The sequence below is a fragment of the Chlorocebus sabaeus genome, chromosome 1 (assembly GCF_047675955.1).
Source record: "Chlorocebus sabaeus isolate Y175 chromosome 1, mChlSab1.0.hap1, whole genome shotgun sequence".
NCBI lineage: Eukaryota > Metazoa > Chordata > Mammalia > Primates > Cercopithecidae > Chlorocebus > Chlorocebus sabaeus.
The window spans coordinates 118191123-118216019 of record NC_132904.1 but is presented as its reverse complement, the minus strand read 5'-3'; the positions used below and the strand labels follow the sequence as shown (position 1 = coordinate 118216019).

Genomic DNA, 24897 nt, shown 5'->3' with positions numbered 1-24897 from the left:
AAAGTTCTTGATGAGGCCGGGCGCGCTGGCTCAAGCCTGTAATCCCAGCACTTTGGGAGGCCGAGACGGGCGGATCACGAGGTCAGGAGATCGAGACCATCCTGGCTAACACGGTGAAACCCCGTCTCTACTAAAAATACAAAAAACTAGCCGGGCGAGGTGGCGGGCGCCTGTAGTCCCAGCTACTCCGGAGGCTGAGGCAGGAGAATGGCGTAAACCCGGGAGGCGGAGCTTGCAGTGAGCTGAGATCCGGCCACTGCAGTCCAGCCCGGGCTACAGAGCAAGACTCCGTCTCAAAAAAAAAAAAAAAAAAAAAAAAAAAAGAAAGTTCTTGATGAGGTGCTTGAGCACTTACATTAATGGGAGAAGAGATAAAGAGGGAAATATGGAGGGTGTGGGATGTGTGAGACTGCATGTTCACAGGGAAAAGTAATGTTGTGCAGAAAGCCTGTCACTGCTAATGAATCTGGTAAGAGGACAGGAAGGAAAGGGATTATTTCTGTTATGCCTTTTAGGAGACAATTTTCCACGTGTCTTACATTTTTACATCTGGCAGGTGCTGACAGTCCTTGTGCTGGGCTCTCTTTTTAAGTGTGTTTCCATAGTGGAAACATACATGGAAAAACAGAGCTGGGCTGGAGCACAGGGCAGGTGCACTTAGGGTCCATTATGCAAGATCTGGGTTTTCTATACTCAGGACTTCTCTCTCATAAGCCACCCCACAGTGTGTGCAGGTTTCACCTGGCTCTCTTCACATTGTTCTGTGGGAATTGGGGCTTGGAGGGTCAAAGCAAATACGCTAATACTCATATTGCTTGCTGTGCAGTGAGTAAAGTCCATTGTCTCTGACCCAGGAATATTGTGTCTTCTGCCAGCATCCATGAATCCGTCAGGTTATCTTGTGAGCTTACAAGTAGTGTAAAGTTTCAAACCCTTCACAGTTCTCGACCAAGCTCTGTTCTGTCTGCCTAAAGGCAGCCTATTTAAGAATTCTGCCTTTATAGGTCTATGTGAACCCTATCTCCTATGAGAAAAGGAGAAGAGGGAAGAGAGAAAAAGAGCACATACTTATTGAATGTCCCCTGTTTACCAAGCCATGCTGGGCTGAACTGAGCTTCTCATACATTATCTCATTTAATCCTCATAACACCCTAGGAGTAGATATCATCCTACCTCTTTCATAGGTGAAGAGTCCCAGGCTCAATAAAGTGAAGTGACTCGCCAAGGTCACTCACAGAGTGTGAGGTTTAAACCTAAGCCCGTCTGTTAAGAGAGTTACTGATCTTTCTGTTACATCATTCTAGGAAGTCCTTTATTTTCTGTGTATTGAATTGACCAATCCAAGATAACAGGAGAGATGCTAACAAGTCTAAAATCATTTCCCTAACCACTCTGTTATCTGTTCTATGATTTTTCCCAACTCTATCCCTGGACGTATTCCTCAGCTTAATGAGCACTTCTTCATTTTTGTAGTCTTTTGCCTTTCCTTTTCTAGGATCCCAGCCTCCAGCCAATGTTACTCATTTTGCTTAGCCTTGGACTTCTTGACGCTTGCTATTGCTCTAGGTTTTTTTTTTTTTTTTTTTTTTTTTTTTTTTTTTTTTTGGAGGGGGGTCTACTCAGAAAGAAAGATGTGAAGCCCTTTTCTCTGATATCACCATAGAATGAATAACACTGTCTAGACGTCACAGTTCTAAAGAATTCTTGTTTGGTTTTCAGATGTGACTGGAGTGATTTGCACCCGGATGCCTAGACTCGCCATCTGCTCAAAGATTGCTCAGAAAGCCCTCTCATGCATTCCCCTGCTGCATACCAGCCCACTCTGCCTGCAGCTGCTGTCTGCAGGACTTCACAGCTACGCCACACTGTTTAAAAGCTATGCTTCAAGAAATCACAAAAACATATGACTGCACCTACTACCCAGCCTAAATGCAGCATAAGTTGACCTTGCTTTCTAAGAAGTGGGGCAAGAAATGCTTTTGTGTGTGTGTCATGTCTGTTTGTTTTTCAATTAAGAGAGGAAAGCATTAGGCAGATGGAATGTACATACGAGGATGAGGAGACAGAAAACAAGTAGCCCTTTCCATCAAGATAGAGGGTTTTCTGGGGTCACTGGCTCTTGAATGTCACTCCTGATTTCTCTTTCCAAGGCACTGTACCACCAGCCTACTGAGATTGTGTGGGAGCTTTCATGGGGGTTATATTTCACTAATGAAAATAAATTTTGTGCATAATCTGAATGTTTATGTTTCTTTACAGAATAGACTTAGTTTAGCAATAAGCTAATAATACTGACATACCTCTAATTCTCTAGGGAAAAAATGTGCTACTCCAACTTCCATTCCTGCAACATCATCAAAGTACTCACAACAAGAATGAACCAATTAGCAACACTTATTAGCACTGCCTAGACTCAGTGTAAGCAGATTTTGAAATAAAAAGGAAAGCATGATGGGACATTCTTATGGTTTAAATATTTGTCTCCTCCAAAACGCACGTTGAAATTTAGACTCTAATGTAGTGCCATTGAGGGGTGGGGGCTTTAAGAGGTGATTGGGCCATGAGGATCCTACCCTTATGAATGAATTAATCCATTCATGAATTAATGGGTTAGTGGATTCGTGGATAAATGGGTTATCATGGCAGTGGGACTGGTGGCTTTATAAAAGAGGAAGAGAGACCTGAGCTAGCACTCAGCCCCCTTGCCATGTAATGTCCAGCACCATCTCAAGAGTCTGCAGGGTCCCCCACCCAGTAAGAAGGTCCTCACTAGATGTGGTCCCCTGATCTTGGACTTAGCCTCCATAGCTGTAAGAAATAAATTTCTTTTCTTCATAAATTGCCCAGTTTTAAGTATTCTGTTACAGGCAATAGAAAATAGACTAGGACACACATAGACCTTGCTTTATGGAGTTCATAACCAATTTGTAGAGAAAGACAATGATTCACGAAAAAGAAATAACCTACACCAGATGGTAGGTGAAAAGACACATGTGAGCAGCAGAAAGTGTTACCGAAGTTGTGAAAAAGGTATCATTAGTCTCCTAGCTACCAAGACTCTAAATGGAGGAGTTATCTTCAGACCCCAAACCTAATTCACTCCCACACAGGTTCCTTCAAAATGCCTCTTGCTGCCTCCTCTTTCTCCGTTCTATGCCTAAAAGCATCACCTTACTTTAAGTCTTCATCAATTTATATTTAAATTGTTAAAACTTTTTACCTGTCTCCTTGCCGCTGGCCACTTCCCACTCCAACTCATGTGGAGCACAAATTAAACTTCCAAAAGCATCACTTTGATCCTTTTCCTTCCCTATTCAAATACTTCCCTGGATGCCAATTTCCAATTGAAAGAAAGTCAAAACTTGAGGATTGGCATGAAAGAAGGATCCAGGTTTGTGCTGACCTGGGCTTGGTCCTAGGATGGTAACTGTGGGAAAAAGAAAGAAAAACATGAGCCAGTCAAGCAAGACTTGATGGTTGGAATACAGGAACTGAGAAAAGGTAGCATTACCAAGAACCTAGAAGACTGGAAGATGAACAAAAGGCAAAAATAGAGAAGTGCACATTTAGAAGATGTGTTGAGGTGAAAAAACTCAGGGGTTTTGCAACATCATCTACCACTGAGTATGCACTTAGAGGGACATAGGAGGGGCACCATAGATGCTTGCTGAGAAAATAAATAAAGGAATGAATGAATAAACCTCCTGTTTGCATTATGTCCATCGTTTCACTTTATCTTTATAACAACCTTAGTTGGGGATTCTTATTATTATCACAATTTTACTGATATCTAAACCAAGACTCAGAGAGGTTACACAATTCTCCCAATATCCCCCAGTAAATGAGAGGCAGTGCTGAGACGTGAAGCCAGGTCAGCTCGATGTCACAGTCCATCTAGCACGTTGCCCTCTAGAAGCATCTAATTGTGCAGCACCTGGAGATGTGGAGCTGTGGGACACATTTGCAAAAGGTGATTGTTTATCATTAAAGCTGCAGGAGACACTAGAGGAATGTTGCAGAGGACAAAAAAGTAGACATTCTGGACTTCAGCAATGGGAAGTTTTGGGGATAGAGGAAGCGGAACTCTTGAAGGGAACAGAAGAGAAGACCTAACAGAAGAATAATCATGGAACCAAAAGAGAAAGGAGATTTGTCAGCAAATACGTGATTAACAGCGTGAAAAGCTACCGAAATAGTCTTAACAGGGGCAGTGAGGCAGCCTGGTTTGAATGGAAGGAAAGAGCCTGGACCACAGCAGATAGGCTGTGTTAGAACCATCCTTCTGTTTGAAGCTTGAGCACAGAGGGGAGAAAAAATAACAACTTGTTTTCACTTACTGCGAGGGACATGGTGGACGCTCCTATAATAAAAGACATTAACAAGAGAAAAGCGTAACGAATTTATTTTAAAAGTTTTTTCTGACTCAGGAGGCTTCAGAAATAAAAAACCCAAAGATCCAGGGAAAACTTTGTATTTTTATGGTAAATCTGATGAAAGAAGTGTGAAGAAATGTGATTGGACAACAGAAGGGGGCAGGGCCTAATGGTAATAAATTGTGTGTGGGGGCGTGTTACTCTGAGAGGCCTATTTGTTCAGACGCTTCTTGGCCTCTCTGTGCAGCATTTCTTTCCTCCGGGTGTGGAGCAGGTCATCGCTCACATGAGGGTCTTACGATCTACTTGCAGGAAAGGTAAGACAGAGAATTCCTTTATATTTGGCTCTCGCACAGAAATGTGGTGGAAGGTCAGAAATGTGGTGGAAAGTCAGAGTGAGCCTGCTTCCTAGGCCCTCTCGATCTCCTTCAGCTCAGAGGGTTCTGGGGTAGTGTTTTCTGACTCCCAACAAGCAAGCTGCCTAAATGACTTGAAATGTATTATTTGTATTTATCACATGGTGAAAATATTCATTTGGCAGGATTAAATGTGATAATGCTGTCATATAGCAAATAACATCTAACATTTACAAGGCACCAGGCAACGGTCTAAGCACTCAACACATACTATTTCGTTTAATCCATACAACTCTGTTGGGTAGATTTTGTTGGAGTCAGCTTGTTTGCAGATGAGGAGACACAGGTTCAGAGAGTTTAAGTAATTTACTTAAGGTCACACAGCTGGTGAGTAGCAGGGCTGGAATTTAAACCCAACCATTCTGCTCCCAGAAGCTATGCTCTTCATCATCATGCTATGCTAAATTGTGTTAAACAAGTTATCCGTAAATATTATTGCCTTTCCTCTCAAGAACATGTGAGCTACATTAATTTGTTTTAAAAGTAGGTAGATTATAAATATTTAAACCAGAGGTGAACAAACAACAGTCTACAGTCCCCAGATCTGGCCTACCACCTGCTTTATTGTATGACCTGCAAGCTAAGCATTGTTTTCACATTTCTTAATGATTTAGAAAAATTAAAAAATAATATTTTGAGACACATGAAAATTATAGTGAAATTCCAATTTTAGTGTCCATCAATAAAGTTTTATTGAAACACATTCTTTTTTTACATATTATTTATGCCATTTTTCAAGAGCAAAATTGAATACTTATCAGGGGGACTACAAAGTCTAAAATATTTCATATCTGGCCCTTTACAGAAAAACTTTGCCAACCTCCAGCTCTAACCAAAATCTTTCTTTGGCTCATGGAAGAGAAGCGATTTAAGGGCTTGAATTTCTCAGGAAATTCTTCACCCCTCCTGGCGCCCCATCCTCTCCTATTCTCCATGGGCTGCACGCACACCTGCCCTTCATTAGAGAATGGTCACCGGGAGGAAAGAGTTCCCTGACAGAGTAGTTTGTTGCGTTTCTTGGGTGGAGAGAGAAGACGGGAGGAGGCTTGCTGGGTAGGGTGAAGGTGAGGTTTTTTTCTCTGTCCTGAATTACAGCCAGATGACTGTATCCCTGTTTCATCTCCAGAATTGTAACTTTTAGTAAGCATGGAAGTGCAGGAGCTCAGCACTGTGGAGGAGACCCAATGGCCAAGTCACAACACAGGTGTCTTCTCTCTGGGACTGGTCCATGATCGGCAAAGCCACCAGCTCAGCCCCCTTCCCAGTGTCTATCGGCTTTCTCAGCCTTACAGTGACGAATTCACGGGGAAGTGGCAAAGCCTCGGGGGCTTTTGCACAAAACCAGGAGCCAGTCACTAGGGTTGTGTGTGGACCTCTGTCAGCAACCTTCCAGCCTGTTGGTGGCAAGTCAACTGCTCTCCTTCTGCCTTACTTAGCATAATTAAACTGATAGTTTACCAAAGCCAGTGTGTTCAGGCGTCCAGCCTATGAGATATTAAGTAAGCAACAGAATGACAACAGCATGGATGTGTCGGTTTGCTTAGTTTTTAAAAAAAGTTTCTAAAATTGTGGCAAAATATATATAACCTAAAATTTACCATTTTAACCATCTTTAAGTGTAGCACTAAGTACATTCACAGTGTTGTGAAACCATCCTTCTCCAAAACTATTTCATCTTGCAAAACTGAAACTCTGTACCGATTAAACACACCCAATCACTCTCTCCTTCCAGTCTCTGGCAAACGTCTTTCTGCTTTTGGTCTCTGTGAATTTGACTACTCTAGGTACCTCATATAAGTGGAATCCTATAGTATTTGTTCTTTTGTGACTGGCTCGTGCCACTTAGTATGTCTTTGACCTTCATCCATATTGTAACGTGTATCAATTCGTTACGTGAATTGAAAAAAAGAAATTCCTTTTTTTTTTTTTTCCCCCGAGACGGAGTCTCCCTCTGCTGTCCAGGCTGAAGTGCAGTGGCGCAAACTCAGCAAACTGCAACCTCAGCCTCCCAAAGTCAAGCGATTCTCCTGCCTCAGCCTCCCAGGTAGCTGGGATTACAGGCATGCGCCACCGCACCCTGCTAATTTTTGTATTTTCAGTAGAGATGGGGTTTCACCATGTTGGCCAGGCTGGTCTCAAACTCCTAACCACAAGTGATCCACCAGCCTCAGCCTCCCAAAGTGCTGGGATCACAGGTAAAAGCCACCACACCCAACTGAATTTCCTTCTTTTTAAAGGCTGAATAATATTCCATTCCATATGTATGCCACGTTTTGTTTATTCATCCATTGATGGACAAGTAGGTTGATTCTACCTGTTGGCTGTTGTGAATAACGCTGCTATGAACATGGGTGTACGCGTGTCTGTTTGAGCCCCTGCTTTCAATTCTTTTGGGTATATGCCCAGCAGCAGAATTGTCTTATCATATGGTAATTCTATTTGTAATTTTTTGAGGAAGCGTCATACTGTTTTCTGTAGCGTTTTCTATGGAACATACAAGGAAGGTCAGGAGGAGTGGCAGCCTAGCTGGGTAGAGAGGCGCCAGATCCTAGACTTTAAACTTTATTAGGGATATGATTAGAAGACTTTGCAAGTGTATACCTTGGACCAGTCCTTAGTGCATATAATTGTTTGTCGAATTAATTTGAATCTAGTACAACAATGATTTATGTTTCTTTTCTTCTCAGACTTTGCTTCCTCCTGTTCTTCCTTTTTGTTTTGTTCTTGTTTTTACCACTTCGTTCTGCTCTGACAATAGTGGCTTTCCTTTTATTTTATTTTTACTAGAGATACATCTCAGATAGAGAAGAACATAAATAATGCTGGGCCATGAGTTTAGACAAAAACAAAACAACAGAAAGTGAACTCATCCAAGAAAATAATGAAGCTACCTACATAGGTTAGGCTCAGTTGCGCTTCCAAATGTGTTTTAAATTAAGTCATCTCAACCGTGACTACAAGTTCAAAATATTCAAAGCAACCTTATTGGAATGGGAACAAGGCATATTTGGTTTCCTCTGAAGGAATCTTTTTAAAGTGTAGTCAATAGCAGAGCTCTGAAATGTAAAAATACAGGAAAAGAAAGCCCATATGCAAATTGCTGTCCTAGTAAATGGCATTAAAACTCACCAACTTTCAGAAGTTCTGATCACTTGGTAAAATCTCACACAAAAGTGCTTATGTAGCAACTGCATTTGTGTGAGTAAGGCCAATCAAGTGGAAGTGAGCAGAGGAAGAATTTGGAGCAATCTAAACAAATATTCAGAGTCCATAGACTCAGATAGCTTTTGCCTTTATTTTACACACAATACGTACAGGCAAACGTGGTTGCCTAATTCCCCAAGAGGACAAAATAGAAGCAATAATTTACAAGCGTGCAAAAAGAGAGTTGGCTAAAATCAGGCACAAGGGCTAAATCTGAAAAAAATAAAAATACTACTGAATTTATAAGGAGGAGATAGCAAAAACAGGAAAGATACACAAACCCTAAAAAGAAAACACTGGCACAGCATGAAGAGTATCCTCGAATTATTTAACCAGGAAATTGATGCTTTCCCATCTCAACAGCCTCCAATGCATCTCCACAGGAAAGCATAGAATCCAAACTGATGCTCCTAATGATTTCTTCCATCATTATAGTTATACCTTAAAACAGTTGGGCCACAAAGTAGTAAAAATGAGCTACTCTGGAAAATTCACATCTGCAGAGATAACTGGATCTTATGATGCCATGATGCCAGTTAAATGAAGTATCAGATCACAGCATCTAAGCACAATTTTGTTTGCTTGTTTGGTTGAGACTGAGTCTTGCTCTGTTGCTCAGGCTGGAGCGCAGTGGCCTGATCTTGGCTCACTGCAACCTACACCTCCCAGGTTCAAGTGATTCTCGTGCCTCAGCCTCCCGAGTAGCTGGGATTACAGGCACCTGCCACTAGACCCGACTAATTTTTGTACTTTTAGTAGAGACGGGGTTTCACCATGTTGGCCAGGCTGGTCTTGAACTCCTGACCTCAAGTCATCTTCCCTGCCCTCGGCCTCCCAAAGTGCTGGAATTACTGCACCCGGCCCTTAGCATAATTTTATGTTTAATTACAGTAGTAACAAAACTTTATAGTTAGAGAGTTTATATAATTTTCCTACATACTAAATATGATCTTAGGAAAGACTCAGTTTCCTTTTCTGTCAAATGATGATGATAATAAAAGTACATCATAGATCTGTTGTGAGGAGAATATGAGACAATGTACCGAAGGCACCTGGCATTTTACATAGCCTGTGTTTCCTAAATGTTAGATAGCATACAGTGCCACTGTATGATCACCAATGTCACCTCTGCTGCCACCACACTGTTGTCTACTACTGTTGATTTTTACGACAACACTGTACCTGGCTCCTATCCTCGCTCTATCTTTTATGATCTATGTGACCCTGGGAAATCAGAACTTCTTTCTGCCTCAGTTGTCTCATCTGGAAAATAAAGACAATGCTATATAATATCTACCTCATTCAGTTGCTAGAAGGATTAAGTGAGATAATAATAAAAAACATTTAAAATAGGGAGAAGCACAGGGCAAGCATTTAAGTAATATTAGCTATGCTTATTATTATTGTTATTATTTGGTATTATTTCTAAGGAAAGTAGTTCTCAAAGTGTGGAGTGGGGACCCCTGGTGGTCCCTTTTTCAGGCAGTCCATGAGATGAAAACAATTTTCATAGTGATACTAAAATGTTGAGTGCCTTTTTCACTTCCATTCGCTCAAGTACACGGTGTTTACCTGAGGCTATATGAAGTACGATGTCACTACAGATTGAATGCAGTCTTGACTCTAGCTGCCTTCTGTTAAACACTAGAGAAATTTGCAGAAATGTGAAACAATGCTCCTCTCTAGTATTTTTGCAAAATATAGTTATTTTTCCATAAAAATATATTTTATGTTAGTCTGTGATGGGCTTATTGGTTTTTTTTTTATTTTGTTTTGTTTTGAGATGGAGTCTCACTCTGTCACCTAGGCTGGAGTGCAGTGGTGCACGGTCTCTGCTCACTGAAAGCTCCGCCTCCCGGGTTCATGCCATTCTCCTGCCTCAGCCTCCTGAGTAGCTGGGACTACAGGCGCCTGCCACCACACCCAGCTAATTTTTTGTATTTTATTTATTTACTTATTTTTTTTTTTTAGTAGAGACGGGGTTTCACCGTGTTAGCCAGGATGGTCTTGATCTCCTGACCTCGTGATCTGCCCGCCTCAGCCTCCCAAAGTGCTAGGATTACAGGTGTGAGCCACCGCACCGGCCTGTTATTTTTAAATGAATAAATATTTTTAAATGTTCAGTTTTAATTTCTAACATGGAAAACATCAACAGATATAACGCACATAAACAAAGGTTCTTTGGGGTCCTCACTAACTTTGTGAGTATAAAGGAATCCTAAGACAGAAAAGTTTGAGAATCACTGTCTTAGTTCATTAAGCCTCAGAGTTGTTGACATCCTCAAGGTAACTTGCTTGAGATTCAAATATAGGTAAAGCCAAATTTCAACCAAAGTTTCCTGATAAGGAAACCCAGTAGTCACTATAATATGCCATACCCCAGTAGTAACAGAGCTCGCCATACGGAAGAGGGCCCAATGGTCATCTCTACCTTTTAACAGTTTGGTACTATTACAGGGCTCTATATCGGCAGGTATACTTAGCAAGACTCTACCTTTAACATGGTATTCAAGGCTAATCAATGTTTTCCAACATGTTGAGTTTTATTCCAAGTGGTCGAGCATTGTTGTACCAAATTTACATGCAGTTTTTGCCTTGTGATTAAGAAGAAGGACCTAGTGTTAATACTCATAAGTCCTGGTTTCAAAGCCAAAACTAATTCCCATCATAGCTTTTAAAATGTCAAGCAAGAATTCTCATCCATTTGTAAGCCACTTTAAATACAGTTTTCAGGAGTTCAAGATCTAATCCCTGAAGGAACTGGGTCAAGTTCTTCCCAATCCTGTGTTCCTGCACCACAGATGGCTAAATTTCAGCCTTAAGAAAATACTTTGGGATACAAGAGCATACTTAAAGGAAGAAAATCAACAGAAACAGTCTTGCACAAACCTGGCATATGTGATCTCTCTTTGAATCAGCATTTGATACTTGACACTTGAGTTTATGCCACTGAAACAAATTTGTTTTAAGTGTGTAACATTCTGATTTAGGGTTCTCCCCATTATCTTGGTAAAAAATTGACACCTGCTACATTGTCTTAAGACTTTTGTCTCAGAGGCTTCAGATTTTTACACACATATAAGCACATATATACTATGTATTTGCTTGGGTTGAATTGAAATCTCCAGTAGTAATTTGAAGAGTTTGGCTTATGGGACAATGACACAGTTTTGCACACAGTATGCAAAATTTTCTGCTAAGTGCAATGGGCTTTTAGAAATTAAACTGGTTTATTTCAATCCATCCTTGTTTGACATAAATGTCACATGTATGCTGAATAACTATATCATTCTTCTAGTTCTGCTCCAGTATTAATCCTTAAAATATTATCTCAGATATAAGTTATGACTACACAATGCCAAATATCCATCTTGAAATAATAAAACTTGCTTTTATTATCCTAACATTCCCAAATCTGATATTTGACAAGATAGCGTTAAGTAACCTGATACTGTAGAAAAACAGAACTAAGCAACGAAATGAAAATTATTTTGATCCAACCACATAGTATCACAGAACTAAATAATCCTACTCCAATATTTTGCTAAATTTAATCATTTCAACTAAATGTTATCAGATCAGTTTGTGTGTGGAGCACTGACCATTTTACTATTGAAATAATGTGGGAGGAAGATAGGGGAAACAAGCATGAAATATATGGGGCAAAGAAGATTAAACCCCCCTTTATGGAGGGGTCTGGACAGAGCTTGCTGTCTCCAGCAATGAGCAGGGACTCAACAAAGGAGGCTGCCTCTGTGGTGCCTTCATTCCAGCAAGCACTGCGGATTAGGAAGAGAGGCATCCAAGGTAGAAGACTGTATTAGGCAGGGTTCTCTTAGAGGCACAGAACCCTCTAAGGGTATATATCAGGATATATATATATTGGGATATATATATATCGGGATATATATATATCGGGATATATATATAGGGATACATATATATAGGGAGTTTATTATTAACATTATATATATATATATATCTCGGGAGTTTATTAAGTATTAACTTACATGATCACAAGGTCCCATAATAGGCCATCTGCAAGCTGAGGAGCAAGGAAGCCAGTCCAAGTCCCAAAGCTGAAGAACTTGGAGTCTGATGTTCACAGGCAGGAAGAATCCAGTAGGAGAAAGATGTAGGCCAGGAGGCTAGGCCTGTTTTACCTTTTCACATTTTACTGCCTGCTTTATATTTGCTAGAAGCTGATTAGATTGTGTCCACCAGATTAAGGGTGGGTCTGCCTTCCCCAGCTCACTGACTCAAATGTTATTCTCCTTTGGCAACACCCACACAGACACACCTAGGATTAATACTTCTGTATCCCTCAATCCAATCAGGTTGACACTCAATATTAACCATCACAAGTCCACCCCTTGTCAACTTGAACCCATACACATCTCCTGAGATCATACATAATCTTCAAATAAAGACAATAATGAAGTCATAGTTACACCTAACATAATACAACTATCCTTTGTACGACCAGAAATGTACCAATCCCCAACCCAAATACTATTACATAAAGTTAATACTTCAATGCTGATATGAAGTCAATAAATCTTATGTTACATGATAAAGGAAAAGGAAATAAAATGAAGATATTTTCTTAGTTCAAGTGTATGCACGCACAGACATGTTCTTAGCAAAAGGAGGAGGAAATACTCATGACAGTTACAGTCCTTGTTTCTGCAGCTGGTCACGTGGCTATAGCTGGTATTGATTACTACCTTCTACTACCCATTCTGTATTCCCTTTGCCTTCAGCAAGCACCTGAGAGGGTCTTGGTTTTTTCCTGGTGGAGTGACCCAAACCTTCACTCCTGAAGGGTCTGGGTCATTTGTAGTCCTGTCTGGATTGTGCTGTTGTAGTTTCCCATTGACTTTAATCACAGGGTATGGTAATACTAAGAGACACCCTAATGGATCTCCTGTATTCCACATGTACTCTTCTTTACTTCTGTTGTGGAGTAGTAGACTGATTTCATCTTCATAGTCCAGGTCAATCACCCCAGCCAACACCGTAACTCCTCTCTTAGCCTGTTGACTTAAAGATAGGAGGAACCCAAAGTGTCCAGGTGGCAATCTTAACTTCCAGTTTAATGGAATCATTGTTGTGTCTCCTGGTGGCAGTGTTCCTCCCTCTGGAACTAAGACCTCTAGGCCAGTAGAACGTAATGTTGTGGGCACAGGAAGCAAAAATTTTGCTAGTGGTTCACTAGGGTTGATGATGAATGGTGCCACTTTCCCTTCCACTCTTTGATTCCTGGACCCACGAATCCTGGCTATGTGGGAAACAGTACGATGTATTGGATGCTGATTCAGAGCATACATGACCTTGTGGAGAACTTTGCCCCAGCCCTGCAAAGTATTGTCAGCTAGTTGGCATTGCAATTGTGACTTCAAACGGCTATTCCACCATTCTGCAAATCCACATGCTTCAGGATGATGGGGAACATGGTAAGACCAGTGAATTCAGTGAGCATGAACCCACTGCCACACTTCTTTAGCTGTAAAGTGAGTGCCTTGGTCAGAGGCAACGCTATGTGGAATAGCATAACGGTGGATAAGGCATTATGTGAGTCCGTGGATGATAGTCTTGGCAGAAGCATTGTGTACAGAATAGGCAAACCCACCTCTGGGGTAAGTGTCTATTCCAGTGAGGACAAACCTCTTCCCTTTCCATGATAGAAGAGGTCCAATATAGTCAACCTACCACCAAGTGGGGGGCTGATGACCCCAAGGAATGGTGCCATATTGTGCTCTCAGTGTTGGTCTCTGCTGCTGGCAAATTGGGCACTCAGTAGTGACCATAGCCAGATCAGCCTTGGTAAGTGGAAGTCCATGTTGCTGAGCCCATGGGTAACTTTCATCCCTGCCATAATGGCCACTTTGTTCATGGGCCCATTGGGAGATGACAAGGGTGGCTGGGGAAAGAGGCTGAGTGGTGTCCACAGAACGGGTCATCCTATCCACTTGATTATTAAACTCCTTCGCTGCTGAAGTCACCCGTTGGTAAGTACTCACATGGCATACAAATATCTTCAGTTTTTGGCCATTCAGAGAGGTCCATCCATGTACCCTTTCCCCAAATTTTTTGGTGACCAATTTTCCAATTATGCTTCTTCCAAGTCCCAGACCATCCAGCCAAACCATTGACTACAGCCCAAGAATCAGTATATAATTGCACTTCTGGCCATTTCTCCATCCATGAAAAGTGCACAGCTGGGTGCACTGCTTGAAGTTCTGCCCACTGGGAAGATTTCCCCTCATTGCTGTTCTTCAGGGATGTCCTGGAAAGGGGCTGAAGTGCTGCAGCCGTCCACTTTCGGGTGATGCCTGCATATCATGCAGAATCATCTCTGAACCAGGCCCTAGTCTTCTTTTCCTCTGTCAACTGATCACAGGGAACTCCCCATGAGGCCATTGGTGCAGGCTGGGGGAGAGAAGGCAGGGTGGTGGCAGGAGTGGAGACCATGGGCATTTGAGCCACTTCCTCATGTTACTTACTTGTACTTTCAGGACCTGCTTGAGCCCAATCACGTATATACCACTTCCATTTGATGATGGAATTCTGCGGTGCATGACCCACTTTATCGCTAGATGGGTTAGAAAGCGCCCAGTTCATGATAGGCAGTTCAGGTCATATGGTGACTTGATCACCCATAGTCAAATATTCAGTTTCCACCAAAGCCCAGTAATAGGCCAAGAACTGTCTCTCAAAATGACAGTAGTTATCTGCAGAAGATGGCAGGGCCTTGCTCCAAAATCCTAGAGGCCTCTGCTGTGATTCACCTATGGAAGCCTGTCAAAGGATCCAGACAGCATCCCTATCTGCCACTGGCACCTCAAGCACCAATGGATCTGCTGGGTCATATGGCCAAAATGACAGAGCAGCTTGCACAGCAGCCTGGACCTGCTGCAGAACCTTGTCTGTTGTGGACCCCATTCAAAACTGGCAGCCTTTCGGGTCACTCAAAAAATGGGCCAGAGTAACACACTCAAATGAGGAGTGTGTTGCTTCCAAAATCCGAATAGGCCCACTAGGTGTTGTGCCTCTTTCTTGGTTGTAGGAGGGGCCAAATGCAACTTATCCTTTATCTTAGAAAGAATATCTTGACAGGCCCCACACCACTGCACCCCTAGAAATTTTACTGAATTAGAAGGTCCCTGAATTTTAGTCAGATTTATTTCCCATCCTCTGACATGCACTGTCTCCCCAATAAGTCCAATGTGTTTGCTACTTCTTTTTTTTTTTTTTTTGAGACGGAGTCTTGCTCTGTAGCCCAGGCTGGAGTGCAGTGGCCAGATCTCAGCTCACTGCAAGCTCCACCTCCCAGGTTCCCACCATTCTCCTGCCTCAGCCTCCCGAGTAGCTGGGACTACAGGAGCCTGCCACCTCACCCGGCTAGTTTTTTGTAGTTTTAATAGAGACTGGATTTCACCGTGTTAGCCAGGATAGTCTCGATTTCCTGACCTTGTGATTTGCCCGCCTCGGCCTCCCAAAGTGCTGGGATTACAGGCTTGAGCCACCGCGCCCGACCTGCTACTTCTTACTCACTGGATCCAATCAGCATAATGTCATCAATGTAATGGACCAGTGTGATAGCTTGTGGAAGCAAGGCGACCAACATCTCTCTGAATAAGATTATGACACAAAGCTGAAGAGCTGATGTACCCCTTAGGTAGGTTAGTAAAAGTATATTGCTGGCTTGCCAGTTGAAGGCAAATTGCTACTGGTGGACCTTATGGACAGGAGTGGAGTAAAAGGCATTTGCTAAGTAAGTGGCTGCATACCAGCTACCAGGAGATGTGTTAATTTGCTCAAGCTAAGAAACCACGTCTGGTACAGCAGCTGCAATTGGAGTCACTGCTTGGTTAAGCTTCCAAAAATCCACTGCCATTCTCCAAGATCCATCTGTATTCTGTACAGACCAAATCAGGGAGTTGAATGAGGATGTGGTGGGAATCACCACCCCTGCATCTTTCAAGTCCTTAGTGGTGGCACAAATCTCCACAATCCCTCCAGGAATGCGATATTGTTTTTGATTTACAATTTTTCTAGGTAGAGCCAACTCTAATGGCTTTGATTTGGCCTTTCCCACCATAATAGCCCTCACTCTGCTAGTCAGGGAGCCAGTGTGGGGGTTCTGCCAGCTGCTAAGTATGTCTGTGCAAATTGTGCATTCTGGCACTAGGGAAATGATCACAGGATGAGTCTGGGGATCCACTGTAAGTCAGACCTGAGCTAAAACTCCATTAGTTACCTGACCTGTAAGTAAGACCTGAGCTAAAACTCCATTAATTACCTGACCTCCATAAGCCCCTACTTTAACTGGAGGACCACAGTGATGTTTTGGGCCCCCTGGAATCAATGTCAGCTCAGAGCCAGTGTCCAGTAGTCCCTGAAATGTTTGATCATTTCCCTTTCCCCAGTGCACAGTTACCCTGGTAAAAGTTTGGAAGTCTCCATGTGGAAGGATGGGAGAAAGATCCTGCATAAATTGTTGGTAATGTAGTGGGGTCCTTCCTCAAGGAGACCTGGCCTCCCCTTCATTCAAGGAGTTCTGGGTCTGTAAACTGGCTCAAGTTTGGAAATTGGTTGAGGGACTGTGATTCTCTGTTTTTATAGTTTAAATTAGTCTTTTTTCCATTTGACCTAGAAGTTTTCTGTTTGTATAATTTAAGTAGGACTGCAGTAGGCTTCTTATTAATTTCACTTCTAGGAGCACTGTATTAATTAGCCAATGCCAGAGCTCTACATGAGTCAGACTATTCTGATTGCTGCTGCCTCTGCTGTCCCTTGCAGTAGCCATGCCCACCTTGCCTTTGATAGTTAAGTGCTGCCACTTGGGATGCAATTATTCCCATTGTATTTAAATTTTGTAGTTGAGTGACTGTGATTCCCACCATTAGATGTGACATACAGAGAAGAGCAATTACAGGGCTCTTCAAAGATGCAGGTGCTGCCCTCACAAATCTATTTCGCAAGGCATTGGTCAAGGGTATATCTTCTGAACCCTCCCAGCTGGGATGAGTAAGTCTAAAGTGACTAATCCACTCCACTGTCCCAATCTCCCTAAGCCTTTGGATCCCTTCCTCTACATTAAACCAAGGGAGATCAGGCATTTCCAGCTCACTCGCAGTGGGTCATCTTTTAATCCTTGTTTCAGCCAACCAAGCAAATAAACTATTAGAACCTTTTTTAACTCTCTGAGCTGCAACATTAAATACAAAGTCCCTACTTAGTGGGCCCAAGTCAGTAAATTCAGCCTGATCCAACTCTATGTTCTTTCCACTATTATCCCACACTCTTAATATCCATTCCTGTGCCTGTGCTCCAGATTGCTGTTTATATAATTAGAGACCTCAGACAGTTCTTTTTGAGTGTAGTGCACCTCTTCATGGGTCACACTCTCAACCTCACATCCAGGGGCCTATTAGGACTTTAGTCTACTTATAAGTCTAGAAGGCAAACAGGGGTGTTGGGGTGGCTCCTGAGGAGAATCAACATTATTTAGCCTGGCAACTGCCTCAAGGGAGGCCATCACTGTTGCTTCACGCAGCACAGGGTTTATCTCCTCAGACAAAGGTGGAAAGGCTGATGGCAGCATGGGTAAGGGAGGGGATGTTGCCATTACTGGGGATGGGGAAGCTGTTCCGTCTGGCAAAAAAGGTTCATCAGGTTTTACAAACTCAGAGTCCCCAGCTTCATCAGGGTCCTCCCACACATCCCCATTCCCAAGTTTCAGAGTCCCAATCTTTTCCAATCAATGCCCTCACTTTAACAGTAGACACCTGTTGAGGCTGTGCATGCACCTTTCATTGCAGGTCAGCCACTCGCATGATAAAAGCTTGTGTCTGTTTTTCCACAATTTCAGCTCTTTCTCTACTGGAGATAAGACTCTCACTCAGGGCAATCTTAGCATATTTGAGGCTCAGTATCTGCGTCCGAAGCTGGAAAACAGAATCCCTGAGTTCATCATATTCTTTTATCACTTTGTCATTGAACTTAGGAGCAACCAACCAGCTTCATTTTGTTTCTTGGTTCTCCACATACGGTCAAAGTTACTACGTACAGGGTCACTAAACTCCTTGCCTCTCATGAGCAGTGAATCAGGAGTGTCAAATGCATTTATTTTACATAACTCTCTAAATAGTGCATGCCAAGGACTGTCAGTGTTCTGCATACTATTGGAAGTACAGTCCTTAGCATTTTTGGGTCTATTCATATTAAACAGTCAACTCCAGAAACCCTAAAACCAATGAAAGAACTCCATCCTTAATATTCTGTTCCTCTAGAACTGCTTCTGGTACCAAAATCTATATTAGTCTGGGTTCTCTTAGAGGGACAGAACTAACAGGAGACATATATATGAAGGGGAGTTTATTAAGTATTAACTTATGTGATCACAAGGTTCCACAATAGGCTGTTTGCAAGCTGAGGAGCAAGGAGAGCCAGTCTGAGTCCCAAAACTGAGCAACTTGGAGTCTGATGTTCGAGGGGAGGAAGCATCCAGCACTGGAGAAAGATGTAGGCTGGGAGGCTAGGCCCATCTTTCGTTTTCACGTTTTGCTGCCTGCTTTATATTTACCGGAAGTTGATTAGATTGTGTCTACCAGATTAAGGGTGGATCTGCCTTCCCCAGCCCACTGACTCAAATGTTATTCTCCTTTGGCAACACCCACGCAGACACACCCAGGATTAATACTTCTGTATCCCTCAATCAATCAAGTTGCCACTCAGTATTAACCATCACAAAGATCTAACTACTAAAGATAAAGCTGAGGATTTTCCATTCCTAGGCCATTCCATTCTCCATTCCCAGGCCATTCCATTCTCCATTCCAGTTTCTCAGGCCAATGACTCAGTTCCTACTGGACACCCTTTAGCATTAAATGAATGATCCATTCATCCACTCCAGATCACTACCTTCATCTAAGACTTGGAAATTCAGGCAGTAGATCATACTGCAACATCCACAGTCCACTAGCACTGTGTACTGACTTATCTTGACCTAGAAAAGTACCTAACTTAGATATTTCTTGGGACATATCCCCATACAGAACAAACAGGCTGGCCATATGAGAGCAATCTTCTACAATAAAAGCTGGCCAGACTTGAGATAGATCTTCAAAAGTTTTGAGGCATTTAAGTATTCTACGATTTCTGTATAATTCTCCTTTTGTCCTTCCTAGAGTTTGGTTTCACTGCTCCCCTGTTCCAATGAGGCCTACAATATTCAAATGGAAGTTCAAAGTTAGCCATTTTCAGATAAATTTGGAAAAAAGTAATGCCATATCATTCCCAAACTCTACGTTTTTCTTTATGTGGGCCAACTGGACCACAACATGGACTTGGTTTAGTGACCCAACTAAATAATTTACATCTGTGTGGTCTTGGCCCTTGTCTCAAATGGGTGAAAATAAAAATCTAAATGGAGCTTTAAGGATAATCAGTGCTGGTAAATTGCCAAAAAATGACCATGCTTACTCAAATCTCCCTAATGACATGGAAAGATTGATAATTCATGCATTTATGTAGTTTAACTCAGCAAATAAATCATTCGATCCACATTTATTGAGTGTCTATCATGTGCTAGTTTCTGAAAATAAGAGGTAAGTTAAAGATAGACCTATCTTAAAGAACTTGCAGCATAAGCAGGAGACACAGAAGCAAATATAACTTCCTATCAATGTGATATATGTCAAGGTATAGGGATGCATGGGTGCTCTGTGAACACAGAGGGCAACGATAGTTTTTTTATAATTAACAAGCATATATATACACATATATATACTATATATGTACTATATATATTTATGTATCATTATATATGTTGTAGTGGTGTGTGTGTGTGTGTATACTCAGCACAGGGCACTATGTAGATATATGTCATATATCTATATGTAAGAAAGAACAAAACCACTTCCCAAATATTTTTCTTTTTCTGCCCAGTATGCAAAGATTCCTGTTTCTCTAGTAATGAAAATGTGTTTATTTGTCAAATGGAAATTTATATATATAGTGTATATATTGCCCTAAGTATATACTATATGGCTATATAACATATATCCATATAATATATATACATTATATATGTGTATATATAATATATTATATATAATATACATATATATGTGTGTATATATATGTGTTTATACACACACACACACACACACATATATATATAATATATATAGTGCCCTGTGCTGAGTACTCAGGAGAAATAGCCTAAGAATTCTGGGAGCCACCTTGTTACTTCCTAATTCTCTGTTGCCAAGGCTGCAATGATTAATCTTAAGAAAAGCTACAGTTTAGCACCTGTTGAATGATATTAGAGGAAATCATCTGTGTTGCAAATAGAGAATATGTTAGGGAGGCTGGACTCAAATGAATCCAGGTTTTGATATCTTTCTCCTTCTGCTTTAGCAGACAAATAATCTGTTGCAACTTTGCTGCTTCTCTTCCATAGCTTGGCTCTGTTCCCGTGCACCATTTTGTTCTAGGGGATGCCTAAACTGATTCTTCAGTGTTAGCCAAAACAAATGAGGAGCTTGGCTCTCGGTCTGGTCGCAGCAGCTGCTGTGATTGAAGTTCTCTGCACCTAAGACAGTGGGGCAGCTTTCCATTTGACAGATGAACACATTTTCATTACTAGAGAAACAGGAAGCATTGCATACTGGGCAGAAAAAGAAAGAAAGAAATATTTGGGAAGTGGCTTTGTTCTTTCTTATATCAATTGTGGTTATTGTTCAGCTGAAATGCTGGTGAGGAGGTTGATGGTGTGGGAGCCTGATGCCCATGCCTCAGGCTTCTTCCCATTAGACTGTAACTGTGAGCTGACAGCTGTATGGTTTCTCGACCTCAGGTTGCCTCAGCCAGAAAAATTCTTTGCAGATCTGCTCCGGGAGGCAGTTTCTGTTCTTGTACGCAGCAAAGGGCACAAAGAGGCCAGGAGGTCTAGGGAAACTCACTTAACAAGGAAAGGGAAAGAAACATGTGGCTGTTTCCATTTGTTTAGTCATACAATGGAGCTAAACTGTAAAGTGGGTATTTGAAGGCCTTCAAAATGGCGACTCCAGACTACGATGACGGACTTCATTGCAGTGGGACTGGACAATGATTCTTCAGAGAACAGAACACATCTCCAGTAGGGAAGCCTTGTGACAGCCTTTCCTTCACCGCTTCATACTCAGAAGGTGTTTTAGTTAAAATGGTGGCTTGGGAGGCATCCTTGATTCCCAGTTTTATGTGTTGAGTCCTTAGATAAATGTTGGTACCATTCACAGATACAAGAAATCCAAGAGGCAGAGGGAGGAAAAGCAGAGGAAGATAATAAGAAAATGCATAAACCTAAGGTGTGAAGTTGCAAAGGGAATGTTAAAAATTTAGTGTAAGTATTGAGAGAGGTCTTCAGGGCTGAGAGGAGTCTAGAGTCCTCACTGATATGTGATTTCTAGACCATGTAAACTATATTTACAATGATCACTATTTTTAAAAAAATGCCTGTCTACCATATATTGTATGGAAGAAGTTGGATTTCCAGTCAAAGAAATTAAAATATATTGAATAACCACTGCCTGTCAGACACTGTGCTAGGTACTTTATATAAGGACATACCCATAGCAGCACAAAATATGGGCACTAGATTCAGCACAAACAGAAGCAAGCTGAGGTTTGTGCTGTCCAAGATCGCATGGTTAAGTGATGAAGCAAGAATTCCAACCTAGTTCCTGGTAACCTCAAAGGTTTCTATGCATTTGAACTGTTCTTATTCTACACACATGCCCCTAGGTTTTCCCACCTATATCCACATCAGACATTTTTAATAACTTTTAGCACTCTTTCCTGCTTGGCCTGGACAGTCACAGATCTCTCCACATAGGACTCTGGCCTGCTAATAATTGATAGGAGTTGGCGTGCAAAGTGAATCCTATTGTCAGTCATTGTGCCTTTACCAATGGGTCAATGTACGAGGGGGGGAACTAGTTTTACTCTCATATATCTTTACTGAAGACTTGTAATATAGCTCACTACGCATTGTCTTATCATTGTTTACATCTCCGTTATGTTCAGTAGTGGGTTCCTTGAGGACTCACTGGGACTGTCTCCCACTTTTGCATGCGTGTCACATTACATACATAATGCCTTTTCTTTGATCTTTAGGAAAAGGGTTCAGATTTGCTCATCCGAAGCATCTTCAAGTTCCTTCCTACCTCATAGTCCATGTTCATTTTAAAAGCATTTGATGAGGTCTTATTGGTTGTGGTGACTGTGATGTCAGAAAAGTTATGGGACCTGGTTAAGGTTCTGCAGTACATGAGTCACAAAACCAAGAAAAACCCAGTTTTGTGTTTTCCAGTGAACTGTTTCCTCTTAAACACCAAGATTATAAAAATCTTATAGAGGCCTAAATTTCAGTTAAAGCTTTCTAGGATTCTGTATGTTTTTGCAAAGCCAATAGAGTTTTGTTTTAGTAAAATTACTATAAGTAGAATAAGCTTTTGAAAGCCCTCTACCACCTTATTTTAATGCCTTTATTTATTTATTTATTTATTTATTTATTATTTTTAAGACAGAGTCCTGCTCTGTCGCCCAGGCTGGAGCGCAATGGCACAATACAGGCTCACTGCAACCGCCGCCTCCTGGGTTCAAGCGCTTCTCCTGCCTCAGCCTCCTGAGTAGCTGGGATTATAGGCATGCACCACCACACCTGGCTAATTTTTGTGTTTTTAGTAGAGACGGGGTTTCACCATTTTGGCCAGGCTGGTCTTGAATGCCTGACCTTGTGATCCGCCTGCCTTGGCCTCCCAAAGTGCTGGGATTACAGGTGTGAGCCATTGCGACTAGCCCTTTTCTCTTTTCTCATCTCTAAATTACACTTTTATCTTTGGTCTGTGTAAGTAAATCTGTTCCGAAGTATAATCAAGGATATTTTGCAAGGAAAGCATTATGTGCAAATGCTACTTCCTATAAGCAAGAAAATTATGTGTATGAGTTGTTATATTTTTCAGACTCAATTTTCTCATTGGTGATAAAAATATCAGTACTTACCTTGCAGAATTATTATGGAAATTAAATCAATCATTTAATTAATGTATTAAGTACTTTTATATAAATAGGTTAATTAATATGCAATAGACATTTAACAAATGTTAGCTCTTATTACTGTTAATACTAACATGACTTGCTTAAGGAATGACAGAAAAAAGAAAAAGTGCTACCACCATGAGTCTACAGTATTATTATTTTCAGATCTGTGATTCCTTCTTACCACCGATTACTGATTACAGAACAGTCTTGCTTTGTATTTATGCATCAATCTATAATCAAGCAAGTCAAGGTCAACTATCATGCTTGACCTGCCCACGGCCTTTCCTCAGGGAAACCACCTTGTAGACACCTTTTGCTGAGGGATTAAAAAGAGCATCCCTGGACATACATAGTCTCAGCCAAGTGGTCCTGCTTCTATCCTCACCAAATGAGGCCATGGGTGAGCAACCGGCTTGAGAGGAACCAATGCCCAGGTTCGCCAGTGGCCTATGAAATTTCTAAATCTCTACTCAGGAACAAGCTAATCTGATAAGATCCTCTCAACTCTGCAGTTGTGCTTGGGAATTTTGGAGAAGATTAGGTTATTAACAGTGAGAGCTGAATTCTGAAAGGAGTCACAGAAAGACTCCATGAAGTAGAGTGAGGGCAAATGCTGGAATTATGAGAAATGGAAAATTACTTAGTAGAAGAGAAGCTTAGCAGAAAAAACTAGCAGAAGACATGAGGGCACATTTTCTGCTTATGATGACAATCTCCTGATGAACTCCTGTTCAAAATCCCATGCACCTGTGTCCCTCATCCCAACTCTGAGGCTCCTTTTGGAGGTCTCTGAATACTCAGCTGCTTTTCTCGTGTCATGCTGTGGCTTGAGGGACTCAACGCTGTCCCATCTGTTGATTTCCTCAGCAGTTGCTACTCTACCACCCAAATGCCATATTGGACCTGGGGATTCTCTGTGAGGCTTGCAGTCCTCCAGACTGCATAGAGCGAAAGAGAATATGGTACATTTTAATTTGAAATGCTCCCAGATCATCTGGAATTTCTATCAGGAGCTCTAGTGTTCCTGTGATCTCCAACCACCACTAGGACCTGGGCCATATCTCAGAGACTTCAAAGCACCCCATTAATTCACCTTTTCCCCCTTCTGTTCTCAGTTAATAAATTCTAGTGTCACCATATCATCTTCCTGACTCTCTGGCTTATGGTATATGTGGTGGGGTGTTTGGTTTGGTTTGGTTTTGCGGTTGTTCCAGAGTATGCGATATGCATTTATCCAAGTTCATTTTTAAATCCAAGTTCATTTTTACAATCCAGGTTCATTTTTAAATAACGCTATACCACTTCATGGGTAGCTGAAGTACCTTATAGCAGAGAATTCCCAGTACCTAATTCCCATCTCTTACAATATTATTGTCATTTTTTTCACTTATCGACAAGCTCTACTCTGGACACATTGTCACCATTTTTATTTGGAACAAACTATTATCGTTTAGATCAATTAAGAATAAGAAAAATGAAAGATTTTACTTTACCTTCATTTATTCCTTTTGTAATGTTCTTCCATCTTCATGTAGATCTGAGTTTCTGACCTCTATCATTTTCTTTCTCTCTGAAGAACAACTTTTAACTTTCTTTTAAGAGAGATCTACTGGCAACAAATTCCCTCAAATTTTGTTTGTCCAAGAAAATCTTTTACTCTCCTTTTGAAGGATAATTTCATTGCATAAAGAATTATAGCTTGTTGGGTATTTTGCTTTCTTTTAACACTTGACATTATTTTATTCCACTCTCTTCTTGCTTGTTTGTGAAGAGAAGTCTGATGTAATTTATTCGTATTCCTCTATAGGTTA

The 24897-nt window shown here is 41.4% G+C and overlaps 1 long non-coding RNA gene across 1 annotated transcript in view; it reads left to right on the top strand.

Moving 5' to 3' along the window:
- Nucleotides 1–2240, top strand: part of LOC103248682 (uncharacterized) — a 335098-nt gene extending 332858 nt beyond the window's left edge. Inside the window, exon 5 of the long non-coding RNA XR_012094856.1 lies at nucleotides 1720–2240. This is a non-coding gene — a long non-coding RNA (uncharacterized lncRNA). The remainder of the gene's footprint in view (nucleotides 1–1719) is intronic.
- Nucleotides 2241–24897: the final 22657 nt, after the last annotated feature.